At 31.2% G+C, this 14,898-nt stretch overlaps 1 long non-coding RNA gene across 2 annotated transcripts; it reads right to left on the bottom strand.

Moving 5' to 3' along the window:
- Positions 1–8,805: 8,805 nt before the first annotated feature.
- On the bottom strand, positions 8,806–11,006 carry LOC128035892 (uncharacterized). Of its 2 annotated transcripts, XR_008192415.1 has the most exons (5): positions 10,857–11,006; positions 10,722–10,757; positions 10,529–10,631; positions 9,567–9,608; positions 8,806–9,473 (listed from the first exon to the last, which is right to left on the bottom strand). It is a non-coding gene; the product is annotated as an uncharacterized LOC128035892 (long non-coding RNA). The 2 variants fall into 2 exon arrangements; XR_008192416.1 differs by lacking the exon at positions 9,567–9,608 and having other exon boundaries at positions 9,421–9,473.
- Positions 11,007–14,898: the final 3,892 nt, after the last annotated feature.

Here is a 14,898-nt window from a genome sequence, read left to right as displayed (position 1 = left end):
CCGTCGAGTCTGGTCCCATGCACTGGTTATCTCTCGAATCTTCTTTTTATAACCATTGTCCTTATATGAGAATTCGAACTAAGCTAAGCCTTTGGTCGTAGGTATAAACTGCCTTGACCTGTACTGTCTTAGCACCATCAATGGAGCATAACCAACCGCTCCCCAGATTCCAAGTAACGGGACCCAATCAAAGTTACCACATCGGTATAAGATTTCATCCGAAAACAACCATGGGGCTCTCCACTCGACGTCCTCCTCACGGAGATTTTGAAGAATAAGTAGCCATTTCTCCTCCGAGATGTCATCTCTTCTTGGTGTAGCTGCTATCTCCTTTAACGGTGAATAATTTTCAGAAAAAACTCGATACGAAACCTTATCAATTTGCCAAAACTGACTGTGGAACCCTGCCAATAGAAGTTGTACACACCCAATGAATCTGCCTTCCCCTGCCCTTCGACATGCATTTAATGACCTGAAGGTTTCTGCCAAAATTGCCGAAACAAGCGTAACTCTCTTATCAAGTCGGTCAAAGAGATCGAAAGTTGCCTCATCTATGTGCCCTAGTGTCTTAGGGAAAATTACTAGCCCATAAATGCTCAGAGCAAAGGTATCGACCCTTTTCCTCATATCAGGGTGCCCCAAAATCAACTCCTACAGGCTCTTCCAAGGGATACATTTGCTTCCCCCTTCTGCTTGATCCGTGCCGTGACCCATTGCTCGCTCATTCCAGTGATGTTCATCAACTTCTTTATAAAGGTCAGAACATTAACGGCCCTAGAGTAGATTTTATCAACTTGGATCTTTGGACAACGTAGCAAAGCTGTATACTCTTCTATAGTGGGCACCAAATCAGCCCCTCCAAAGGTAAATCAATCATACGCGGGGTTCCAAAACTGAGCGATGGCCTGGAACAAATGCACGTCTACCTTAATGTCGAGTAGATACGACAAATCTCCATAACTTGCATTAAACAATTGCTTAGTTTCGTCATTCCAATGGTCCCATATTACCTTTAAATCCTGAAGGTTGTTTTGCGTCACACTGATACGAGTGTAGTCCAATAACTCCGACGTATACCCCTTGGCTAGACTATCTCCGTTCTCCGATCGTGTTTTCTCTGACCACACACGGACAGTAGCATTGTCCTCTACTTTATCAAGAAATCCGTTCTCCATGCCAAGCTTTCTAACTTAGTAATCGAACTTGAATCGACACTCTTTTGTATATGAAATGACATGCAAACATAAAAACATAAGTTAGTGCAACGAAACAAAAACACAACTTTAAGTAAGAAAATCAAACACCTATCGGGGCAATCGCTAGGGTTTCCACAGTACGATCAAGGATGGGCTCCTAGGTTTTTTCTACATGCAGCTTGGTTCTAAAGTCGAGGTACCCGAACCAGCAGATTCCTCGATCCTCACCCATTATAGGCTCAGACGGACCAAGTTCGGTTCAGGGGAATACATTTCCCTATGGCTGCACGGAGATGAAAATCTCACGAAGACATAGGTACGGATGTATCCTGGAAGCGATCCACTATCCTGGACGGAGGTGAAAACCTCACGAAGGAATAGTTCCTCACTCCCGAAACCATTTTTTTGAAATTAAAAAAAAACAAGGATCGACTTAAAAAGGAAAATGAGGAGTCGCCACCGACCTTTTAAGGAGGTGTGATCGGATCACATTGAAAATAATTTTAGGTCTGCGAATTTTGAGAAAAACGGGTTCGGGAGGCGGCTACACACGAGAAAGGGTTAGCACCCTCGTAACGCCCAAGATTGGTACCGAATCGATTGTTTAACGTCTTAATGTCAAAATTTTGAAAAGATTTTAAAATACGATCCTTTTATTTTGAATAAATTGACTAATAAAACACTCTTATTTCAAAGAAAACAAAATGACACACCCAATATGTTAGGGCACGACATTTTTAGTCCTCGAGAATAAGCTCGTCTTTTGATTTCCAAAACTTGTGTGGTGAGATTTTAAAAGGATATTCAATTGTTTTGAGTCTGATGAAAAAAATGAAACCCAATACGTTAGGGCACGATTTCTCAAAGTTCTTAGCATTGAATATTGCCCTTATTATTTTTTAAAATCCTCATTTCGAGAAAACGACGTATCACATCCAATACATTAGGACACAACTTATCGAATTCCCAAGATTGAGTTTTATGTATCTTGATTAAAGAAAACTTTCGATTATTTAGATTCAACGAGGGGAAATAGAACCCAATACATTAGGGCTCGATTCTCTCGGGGATTCCAAATATCGGGTATTGTCTTTATTTTGAAAGTTCTCGTATAAATTGGTTTTGATACTCAAATGATATTAAACATAATTCTTTTAAACCAAATAAAATAAAAGGTTAAAAATACGATATACAATGGAAAATGACGATTCATAAACCTAAACATATATTAAAGCATGTCAAACAATCAATATATATATATAAACAATACAATATATCAAAGGTAAGAGTCTCATATTATATGCTGGTGGAATAATAAGAATCAAATGGAATATCGGATAAATTAATATATACAATTTTTGAAATGGACTAAAAATATAACATGCAAGAATGAAAATAAAAATATCAATAAATCACATGCATAAAATTCCATCGCAAACAATATATATGTACATACGAATTTAAAATAAATTTAAAGGAAGATGAAAGAAATACCATTTGAAATTATAAAACAAAATGAATTTTAAAATAATAAAAAATAATACATACGACATACCCAATAACATACCTATATTAATCTAAATAGGTTACCATGCATACGAAATGAGCATTTAATAATAATACAAATAATACTAGGGTTAATAATAATATTATTATTATTATATTAATTGTTATAAAAAACGAAATGAATCAGATCAACTCAAAAATAGAATTGAAAGAATCCGAATGAAAATAAAATAGAAAAAAGGGACCAAATACAATGTGCGGACAACCTGGAGGACCAAGTGGGAAATAATCCCTGTCTCTCCACCACGCTACACATAATCTGGACCTAAATGGAATAAAGGCAAAATGTAGCGCTAAATTCACAAAACAAGGAGAAAATGATTTGAAAACGCCCCGGAAGAAAGGGGATCGAATAAGCAAATAACCCTACCAAGACCATGACGCGCGGATCTCTGCCGCTTCTGGGTCGGGTCATTGGGTTAAGATTAAACGGCGCCGTTTCGAGAGCTGTTAACCTAGCCCAAAACGACGCCGTGCGACTACCTATTTAAACTAAAAAACTTTGGTAACTCAGTTACCCTAACAGCAAAAACATAGAAAAAGGAGGCGCCCCCTTTTCCTCACCTATGCTAGGGTCTCGCCCTAGTTTCCCATTGCCGAAAGCTCCGCCGGTTTCCGGCCTCATAGCCCTTGTCCGTACTTCAATTGTGACAAAGTGAACGAGGCTTCGATTGACACTGTCCCAAAGGTAAACCTCCCCTCCCTTTCCTTTATTTTGCAAAACTATCACTAGTAATCACACATCAAAGAAGACGGAGAAGAAAAAAGAAAAAAAAGTCACCTTTAGCAATTTTTCTTTGATTTCCTTTCTGCTATTTCTTTTGTATTTTTCTTGTAAAAACTTTACAGAGGCCTCGACATTCGTTTTATAGGGCGGGAAAAAGTGAAACAAAAATGAAAAATACATTTTTTCTCTTTTCTGCTGCGTCGTTGGCTCTGTTTGCAGGTTGTTGCAGGTGGGAGGCCAGATGCAGTGAAGTGGCCTTGCTTTCGCCCTTGGCATATGGAAGCTATTCTTTGTGGCGGTTGGAGCCGAGTCTTTGAGTTTCAGACTTGGGTTGTATTGGGCTAACGGTTCGAGTTAGGGCTAGGTGTTATGTTGGTATTTGGGTCTAGGTAATTTTGGGCTGAGTTGGGCTTATTTTATTTCTGAGTATTTAGTTTATTTTGTAACTGGGCTGTATATGTAAAATGGACTGTTTATTTGGACTTTTAATTTTGTTTTTATATTTTGTTTAGGGGCCGGGCAAAAAATGAGTATTACATACACCATTACACATATAACCTCTCTTTTTTTTCTTTCTGAAAATCACATATAACCATTTTTAAAATTGAAACAAAGACTCCATAGAATTTGTGTATTCAACCGGTTTTTTTATATTTGTTATTGGCTGTATTTATTTCAATTTTATTATTTTCTATTTTAAATTTCATTTTAATATATCACCTCCTTAAAAAATTAACGTTAAAATAGTAGACAACAATTTATATATCACATACATAGAATAAAATGAGAAATATTTGAAAGAATAAATATAACATACTCTAATAAATAAATATGATCTCAGACAGAAATGTAAACCAGTTAGAATTAACTTTAAAAAATCAAAATTATTAAGATCAATTAAGCTATTATTTATATTAAAATGCAAATCTTTCCTTTTTAAAGTAAAGTGGAAAAGTTATATCAAAGGAAATTGGAAGTTAAAACCCTATACCAATGCTCCATTCTTTAGTCCGAAAACCTTTCTTTGACTCCAATCATTATAAATAAATACCACTCTTTATAATTTTCCTAATTAATGAAAGTGTAATTATTAATTATAAAGAATTATAATTTTTTATACGTATTTAGCTAATAAATTGTGATTACATCATAATTATATATTATATTTGATAGTAAAAATATAATTACATAGTTATATAATTTATATTTTAAAAAATATTAATTACTATAAATTTTTATTAGTATGATAAAGTTAATTTCTAAACAAATAAAAAGTTTAAAGTCAAATCATCATATTTATTATGTTAGTATAAAAGATATATGATAATATGATTACTAAATAAAAATAAAACCATATACAATTTTATGTAATTGTACTAGTGCATATTTATTAGGTTATTCCATCCTTAATATTTACAATATACTTTTTATCGTCATATGTTGGTCATTGGTTGAGTTCATCATCATCATCTGAATTTGAATCTACATTAATATTTTCAAGATTTCCTTTTTTCATGTACTCTTTGAAGTATAGACCATCTCAATTCTACTTATGATTGAAATTATAAGATATTCAATATGTCAAGACGACCCAACCTTTTTTATGCGATGGGAAATATTTTTTAGATTTGATGTATGGATCATCTCAAATCTACCTATGATTGAAATTATAAAATACTCAATATGTTAGTATGACCCAACCTTTTTTATGTTATGGGAAATATTTTTTTAGAACAAGTATCTTCTAGTCTGCATTTCAAAGCCTTAATGTCTAAAAAGAAAGAGTTCGCGAGTTGTCTATAATGCTTGTGTCTGACATCATTATCTCAAATGGTATCATACCCGATGATATAGTGCAAGAAAACCTTTTCTATTTTCATAATTAGCACCAACCTTATAATATTTGAGTATATAGCCCAAATAATCTGTAACTTTAATTATAAAAACTTATATAAACTTAACTTGGAGAAAGATTTATGTTAGGTCATCTCCTTTTATAGAACGTAAATTGAATAGAAATAATATAAAATTTATAATATATAACCTTTACAAAAAAAAGATGTATAAATTGTACAAACATCTCATAGCACTTCTCATAAACAATATAACTTTTATCATAACTTTGAAAACTATTTTTATAAATAAGTTATGATAAAAAATTATCACATTTTTTATAAATAAATATATTATTTTTATAATATATAACATGGACATATAAATAATTTATGTCTTTACTTTTTAACCATAACTTTTATAAATAAATATATTATAAAACTTTTAGAACATGAAAATTATTTTTATGATAATTTTTTTGCCATAACTATAAAAAATTTAGGATTTAAATAATAAATATATTTTTATAATTTTAGTACACAAATTATTTTATAATATAAAATTTTTTCCATAACCATCTAAAATACTCATATGTATTCATACTTATAACTTTTATAAAACTAATTTTAAAATGTTAAATTTAGGTATAATTACTGCATAATTACTCTAATTCTCACCATTCCTTAAAATTGGAAGTGTAATTGAGATACTCCAATTACACCCAATTCAATAAGCATCAATTACCATGATCACCTAAATATACCACCCTTATATAATAAAAAAGAATCATACCTAAATTTAATTATTAGATGATTTTTCAATCATTATCAAAATTTCTTGATAATCAACAAAATAGTAACCCTTTAAATATTAGTGGAGTTGTCGTTTGTGTGATACGGGTGGATTTAGCGGTCCACTTACCTTAATTTCTAAGTCATCTACGTGTGTATCTTCCTGAGATAAGCAAACACCACTACATCAAAACAGGCTTTTAGTGGCGTTTTTTTAGGCCTTTAGCAGCGCTTCTTAGCGCCGCTAAAAGTATTTGCGGCGCTTTCACTAGCGCCGCAAAAAATGCCACTATTGACAACGTCGCTAACTTTTGCGGCGTTTATGAGGCAAAACGCCGCTAAAGATCATGTTCTTTAGCGGCGCTTTACCCACAAACGCCGCTAAAGAACATGATCTTTAGCGGCGCCTTACCCACAAATGCTGCTAAAGAACATGATCTTTAGCGGCGCTTTAAACACAAATGCCGCTAAAGAACATGATCTTTAGCGGCGCTTTAACCACAAACGCCGCTAAAGAACATGATCTTTAGCGACGCTTTTGATAAAAGCGCCACTAAAGGTCATTAAAAATAAAAAGAAAATATTATAAAAACACCACAAATCCAATTTAGAAATGTATAATTTAATTTGAAGACGTATTAAAATGGAAATTCATGAACAAGACGTATAAGAAATTGTGATCGAGGTACATTGATACAAATAGCATGATCAAAGAACTTAATCACGTAAGGAAAATACATGGTTAGACAGATCTTTTTACATTTTAATACATCATAACCATAATTGGTACAATTTTATACCCTAATTCTTGCACTAGTCATAGTTTCGATTGAAGAACCTTGATTCCATTGACCTCTGCATTATCCATTAAAGAGAAACAAATGTAAAACAAGTGGTCTCCAATCGATTGTATATATATATTTTAAAACACACAAAAATTAAGTAGTAATTATAAAGACAATAAATAAAAATCAATACCCACAATTAAAACATAAAATGCCAAACATCAAAGAGACTAAGGACGTATATACATATACCTATACAAGATATAATAACTCTCCAAACACATGAAAAACTTAAAAGAAAAAGAAAAAAAAAGAAATATATATACCTACATCGGACAATATGCGTATCCACACAGATACATGAGTACAAGTTTGCTGCAATATTTTCATTTAATTCATATATCCCTAATAGCTAATTCAACATCCAAGGCAAAGTAAACATTTACCTTTCCCTGTTTCCGAAACTACAAAGTAAAAAGCCAACCTTTTGATGAGTTTACTTATGCAAACTACCATTTTGTGCCTTATATTTTCTAGTATTCTCTTATTACAAAGGTGCTTCACTGCAAACAACACTAGAAAATATAATAGGGTACCACTTTACTTCTCATCAAAGATGAAACTTATAGCATTTTTTTTTCCAATGATTCTCAAAAATAAGTTCATAGCAAAATATTTCTGTATGATGTTTTAGAACATTTATGCATTTCTGCATTTTCATAGAAAACAAAAAAAGAAGTCTAGTGACAGACGAACAATACATAATGAGATCAAAAGGTAGCTAATTCAACAAGTTGTCTATAGAAAAGGAAATGGCAACTTAAGTTGTGCTCAAGATTATCTGAAACCAATCTTCTCTATGTTGTTTATGTAGCTCAAATATGCCTATAAGAATGTTATGTGTTCCCTTAATAGTTAGGTCTTGCTCCCTAATCATAAAATAGACACATTATACTGATGTTATCATTTAGGAGGAGTATTATTCATGAAGCTCTCGATTGAAAAAATTATGCATAATTATTTTAACAGAAACTTTGAACTATAAAGTGTCGGGATATAATATCATAATATTTAAGGAATTCAAAGTGTCATACATTGATAAGCCTTCTTGCAGTGTCGGCACCAATTACAAAAGCACTACTGGAAAAAGTTCACTTTCTTATAGAAATAAGGTGATTAGAAATTATTACTGTCTTTCACGCCATTATAGAAACACAACCACTTATTCATTATTATAAAAGCTGTAAAATCAAAATAATAGCAATTAGGGAACCACAAAAATTGTATGTGATTGAGAATGCAAGCAAAAGCGATACAACATATTGTCATCATTTTAAGAAATACAAATTTCTATATGAAGTTCAAAATCAATAGTGAATATACATTTATAATAGGGCTTGTTAAAGCCTCAAATATTCTTGAAAAATTTAAACCAAAAACCGAATGAGAAAAGAATCACATAAACACTTAAAAGCAGACTTTAGATAATGACACTATTAATATAAAATATGCTCCATTGTAATATTGAATGTTACACTATCTGGGCCTTCTAATGTTTTGAATGTTTTTTATATTAGTAGTATACAAGCTATACATCAACCTGTTTATATACATCAATCTTTTTACATAATATTAATATTACAGATATGTTTTGTATATAGTATGTGCTAAATTTTCTTTGCATGTACATCTTTATGGATTTATCTATTCAATTTTCCATTGCAACTCAAATGGAAAAATTCTAAAAGGTAAAACAAGGAAATCCTAAACAACATTCAATCTGTCTTATCTAAACTAATTACACAAAATTTATTCATAGGGACTAAAAGGCACCAAAACCCATACCAGTAGTTACAAAGTGAGCAAGCAAAAAGAACAAAAAAGAAAAAATATAAGTAAGCAAGTAGTAACAAAAACCCATACCAGTAACAGAGTAAGCAAGCAAAATGAGAAAAAAAAACAAACAAACAAAAATAAAAGCAAGCAAAATGGGGAAAAAGAACAAAATAAGCAAAACATTGCCGGAACTTGAACCCAGGTCTCTCGGGTGAGAGCCGAGTATCCTAACCAACTAGACTACAAGGGATTGATGATGTAAGACTATTTTTATTTTTGTTTTTATCAATTTATTAATTATTTGTCATTTTTAGAGGGTGGTAAGCAGGGTTTGCAAAAGATAGCATTATGCTTTAACATTGGCTTTAAGGCCTCTTGTGAATCAAATATGTTTGAGTAAATGCTATCTCAGTAAGACAAAAGTAACTATACTAGATATTCAATAACTTGAATTCATTCGAGGTATGCTAAACACTATCAGCTTGCTAGTAATTCTCCTTATTGGGAGTCACATCCCAGAAAATAAGTTATTCCAAGAAGTTAGTTATGTGTAGGGAAAACTACATCATCAAAATATAATGATACCGGCATAACAAATCAAGAAAAAGAAAGATAGTTAAATAATTAATATGACAATAAGAATGGATAATAGTTAAATAAATAGAGTAACACAACTTAAACTCTCATGTCAGACCTATCCCACGATGACTTTCTCAACCCAAGGGTATGCAAATTCGCCCTGTAGACAAAAGTGAATATCTGTTATTAATATTTTCAGATTCAAATGAAAAAGAAGGCATGAAATTAGCCATATTCAGTTGTATATATACACCTCTTTGCAGTTAAAGATTTCAATGACTGATTCTTTTAGTGCCTGTACATAGGAAGCTATATAAATAATTTCTGATAGTCAAAAGGTAAAGTCAGTTCTTGTAGAATATTACCACTTGTTTACTCGGAAGCTTGGAACCATTTAATAGAACTAATTTAACATGAAATAAGAAAAATATAGCATGATGGATATGAGTTCAGGAAGTCAGCAACAATCATAAGAATCTAAGACTAAATAATATTTATATATATGCATAAAATAATAAGTTTTGAGTGCAAGCAACGACATTATAATCATCATAAAATGAGTTACAAACATAAAGATTAAATTTGAAATCTAAATTAAGCTAATAAATTTAAATCCACGCCTTATCACTAAACTAGTGTAATGAGCGACATACCAATGTCGTGTGGTTGAATTGCTTATTGGTAGTGTATAAAGGGCAATGATTTGCTTCAATTTAACATATCAATATTTTATATAAATATAAATTAATTTAAACACACAAGATATATGAATATGAAATAAATACTCAAATCTACTCTCTCTTTTTGTGTGTGTGTTTTTGCCAAATTTAAAAAACATTAATTCACAAGACAACTTTTTTTTTTTTAGGTACAATAGCACAGGATAATTTTAGATGATTCTTTAAAGCGCATTCATTTATATAAAAGACCATAAATATATTAATAAAAAGGCTGTAGAACAATGCATGAGCCAAAAACCGATAGCCAGGTTAAACAACCCCATTAAGAAAAGTAACATTAAATCAAAGCAAAGTATACAGAGCCTAAGGAAAAAGATAAGATGAAGCATTCACTACTTACTTCACCTCTGTTTACCAAAATTTTATTTTTATAAAAAGATAAAAATCATGGATTCATTCGGTTTAAAATATACATTCCATCATTAGTAAACATCAAATGAATCCCTTTCGAGCGAGTTTGGTCAGATCTATTTACCAAATCCACAGTTTCCTTCAATACAGCCTCCAAGACTTCATTTTTATCCCCCATTTTCTCTTGCTCTTAACTCAATACTCCCAAAAAGATGAACTTTACCTTGCTGCAAAAAATAAGGAAAAGAAAAGAAGACATTACACAACTACCAAGAAAAGAAAAAAGAAAAAGAAAAGTTGAAAGAAAAAAATGATACCCAATTTTCAAAAGGCTTGATCTTGAATTTAGATTACTGTTGAGGAACCAAAATGAGAACAGCCCAACAACTCCAAAACAACAACAAACTAGGAAAAAAGAAAAAGACCAAACAGAGAAGAAGAAGAAGACAAACCGCTTAAAGAAGTAGAGACGAGCGACGGCAGAAGGGATGGTCTACGACAATGCAGCAGATTTGGGGAAGGTTTGGGTCGTGGAGTGCAGCAGACTAGGGTTCTTGATTTGGGGGAATTTTTGGGAAAATTGGGAGGGGAATAAAATGAGGTTTTTCGGGTATGGGAAAAATTGAAGGGGAATAAATTTGGAGGGGAATAAATATTTCAACCAGAATGAAAACTTGCGGCGTTTTTGACCCTAGCGCCACTAATGTCGTTATTGTGCAAGACAAAACGACAACATTTTGTTTAAACTACAACGAAACTTTGCGGCGTTTTTATTATAGCGCCGCTAAAGAAATTAAATTCGCAGCCAAAAACTACACCGTTTTGTCTATATTATTAGGAATTTTTTGCGGCGTTTTTCGTGGAAACGCCACTAATAAATTAAATTCTTCTATTGAAACAACGCCATTTTGGGAAATTTTAATGCATAGTTTTGTTTAAGTAATATTTATAAAAATTAGATAAAATTATAAATTTTAGTTTTTTAAGTAATATTTATAAAAATTAGATAAAATTAAAAATTTTAGTGTTTTTATTTCATTTTTATTTTTGTATTTTAATTTTATTTCTTATAATTTGGTCCTCTCCAAAATTAATAATTATACCTAAATTATCCATAGCAATCTATTACTTTTTTAAACTTATTTATTAATTATACCTAAATATATCAAATGGTTTAGATTTAATTTTTTAAAATATAAAAGCATTAATTAATTGTATAAAATTACAAATCTCAAGTAAACCTTAACCTTATTAAACCCTAAATTAACCATTGAAATGATATAAATTTTAAGTTTATCTCTCTCAAGGCATAATTTAAACCCTAAATTATACATCTTTTACAATTACATAATTTAAACCCTAACCCGACCCTTGAATCCTTAAGTCCTAACCCCTAAATCCCTAACTCTTAACCCCTAACCCCTAACCACTAACCCCTAAACCTTAAATCCCAACCTTTAAACCCATAATCCATAAACCAAATCTTCACACGATTTTGAAGAACCAAATTAATATTATCTCTTTTACAATTATATAAGAAATTAATTAATATATAAATTAGAAAACACTAGTTAATCTAAACCCTAAACCATAACCCAATCCTGAATCCCTAACCCTTAACCCCTAACCCCTAAACCTTATTTAATATATAATTAAAATACACTAATTATTCTAAACCCTAAACTCTAACTTAACACCAAATTTCTAAACCCTAAATCCCTAACTCTTAACATCTAATCCCTAACCTAACCCTTAACCCATAAACCTTAAATCACATTAACCCTTAAACCAGAATCCCTAATCCATAATCCCTAATTCCATAATCTATAAAACTTAAAATTGTAACTCCTAAACCAATCTTAAATCCTAAATTAACCATATATATACCCTAAACCATATTTATTAAACCCTAAACTATAATGATAATTAAATTAAATATTTTAAAATTAATACTATCTTATCTCTTACAATTATATTTGAAATTATGTAGTATATAAATTAAAATCAATCAGTCATGTACCCAAAAATTTTAAAATTATGGCTTAATAATAGTATTTTAATTTTTCTATTTTTAACAAATATTTTTCCATGTTTTTATTTCAATTTATTTCTCGTGTCATTATTTCAAATTAATCCATTTATAACAAATATTTATTTAAAATTAAATTGAATTTTAATTAATATAAATAAACAAATTAAATAGTAATTAATTCAATATTTTAAAATTAATACTATCTCTTTTACGATTAAATAGTAATTAATTCATGATGAAGACGGTGGTGGAAGAGAAACACTCAGGTGTTTTGAGGATACCAATTTTAGGGGAGAAAATTTAGGGGTTTCAGGGGGAATTTTGGGATAAAAACGCATAAAAATTTTGGGAAATTTTTTATAAATTGATTTATTTTTTGCGGAGTTTTTATAGAAAACGCCGCTATTGCTTACCTTTAGCGGCGCTTCCTAAAAAGCGCCGCAAAATTTTTTCATTTTGAACAAAAGCAGCGCTTTTGCTATTCTAAAATTTTTTATTTTTTTATAAATTGATTTATTTTTTTGCTGCGTTTTATAGGAAACGCTATTGCTTACCTTTAGCGGTAGCTTCTTCTAAAGCGCCATAAATTTTTTCATTTTGAACAAAACGATGCCGTTTTGCTATTCTAACAATTTTTATTTTTTTATAAGTTGATTTATTTTTTGCGCGTTTTTATAAAAACGCTATTCTTACTTTTTAGCGACGCTTCTTATAAAGCGCCGCAAAATTTTTCATTTTGAACAAAACGCGCCGTTTTGCTATTCTAAAATTTTTTATTTTTTATGAATTGATTTATTTTTTGCGGCGTTTTTATAGGAAACGCCGCTATTGCTTACCTTTAGCGGCGCTTCTTATAAAGCGCCGCAAAATTTTTTCATTTTGAACAAAACGACGCCGTTTTGCTATTCTAAAATTTTTTATTTTTTTATAAATTGATTTATTTTTTGCGGCGTTTTTATAGAAAACGCCGCTATTGCTTACCTTTAGCGGCGCTTCTTATAAAGCGCCGCAAAATTTTTTTTTTTGAACAAAACGCAGCGCTGTTTTGCTATTCTAAAATTTTTATTTTTCTATAAATTGATTTATTTTTGTGGTGTTTTTATAGGAAACGCCGCTATTGCTTACCTTTAGCGGTGCTTCTTATAAAGCGCCGCAAAATTTTTTCATTTTGAACAAAACGACGCCGTATTGCTATTTTAATTTTTTTTTATTTTTTTATAAATTGATTTATTTTTTGCGGCGTTTTTATAGGAAACGCCGCTATTGCTTACCTTTAGCGGCGCTTCATATAAAGCGCCGCAAAATTTTTTCATTTTGAACAAAACGACGCCGTTTTGCTATTCTAAAATTTTTTTTATTTTTTTATAAATTGATTTATTTTTTGCGGCGTTTTTATAGGAAACGCCGCTATTGCTTACCTTTAGCAACGCTTTACCAAAAACGCCGCTAAATCCCTGAAAGTTCAGAAAACGGCATCGTTGAGCTTGGGTTTTTTTGCGGCGCTTTACCAAAAACGCCGCTAAATCCCCGAAAGCTCAGAAAACGGCGTCGTTGGGCTTAGGTTATTTGCGGCGCTTTGCTCAAAAACGCCGCTAATGCTTTTTTTAGTGGCATTTTTCGTAATGCGCCGCTAATGATCGATCATTAGCGGCGTTTTTTATCCAAACGCCGCTAAAAACGCCGCTAAAAGCCTGTTTTGGTGTAGTGCACCGATAAGTGTCTCCTGACCAAGTGTTCGAATATTCGTAGACTTTAACCCTTTATCCAATTGCTTCAATTTTGTAATTATTATTTAATTTCGTCAAGATAAGGTTTAAAATTGCCACAAACACAGACATCAAAAAAGAAGAAGAAAAAACATAATATTAATATCATTGACATGGATAACAATAAAGTTTAATTTTGTCATCATTTCTGTTTCGGTATCGGCTGTTTTAGTTGATACGTTCTCTTCTGTTGCAAACTAGAATCCTTAATTATATGTTCTAGTTTCTCAAATTTGGACATGTTTTAGTCAATGTTGATCTGTATATATCATTTAAAATCTATTTTAATTTTTTATAATTATATTAAAATAAATATAATTTATCAAACTTAATAATTTTGGAGTTTACATTATATATAGTTGCATGTCATATTGACGCTATGTAATTGAAATACATATCATATATATCTTTTTATTAATGAACTAGAAATTTAAATTCATGTGTTAGAGTTTGTATGAATCGAATCCCGTCACTCGTTGAAGAAATAAATATAGTGATAAAATAAGGGCGTTTGTGGGGGTGAGAGGTCGAGGGCCGTACCGCGCAAGTTGAGGCCATATAGAACTATACTTCTACTACTAGAATTTGATTACAGCAGGATTTTTCAACCCTTAAATAAATGAAATCGAAACTTCTTTTGTATCATTCGTTTTTCAACATTAATGGATTTCTTTTCCTCTACCTGTGATTTTTTCC

This window comes from Gossypium raimondii, chromosome 13 (genome assembly GCF_025698545.1).
Source record: "Gossypium raimondii isolate GPD5lz chromosome 13, ASM2569854v1, whole genome shotgun sequence".
In the NCBI taxonomy this organism is placed as follows: Eukaryota; Viridiplantae; Streptophyta; class Magnoliopsida; order Malvales; family Malvaceae; genus Gossypium; species Gossypium raimondii.
This window is presented reverse-complemented; position numbering and strand designations above follow the sequence as displayed.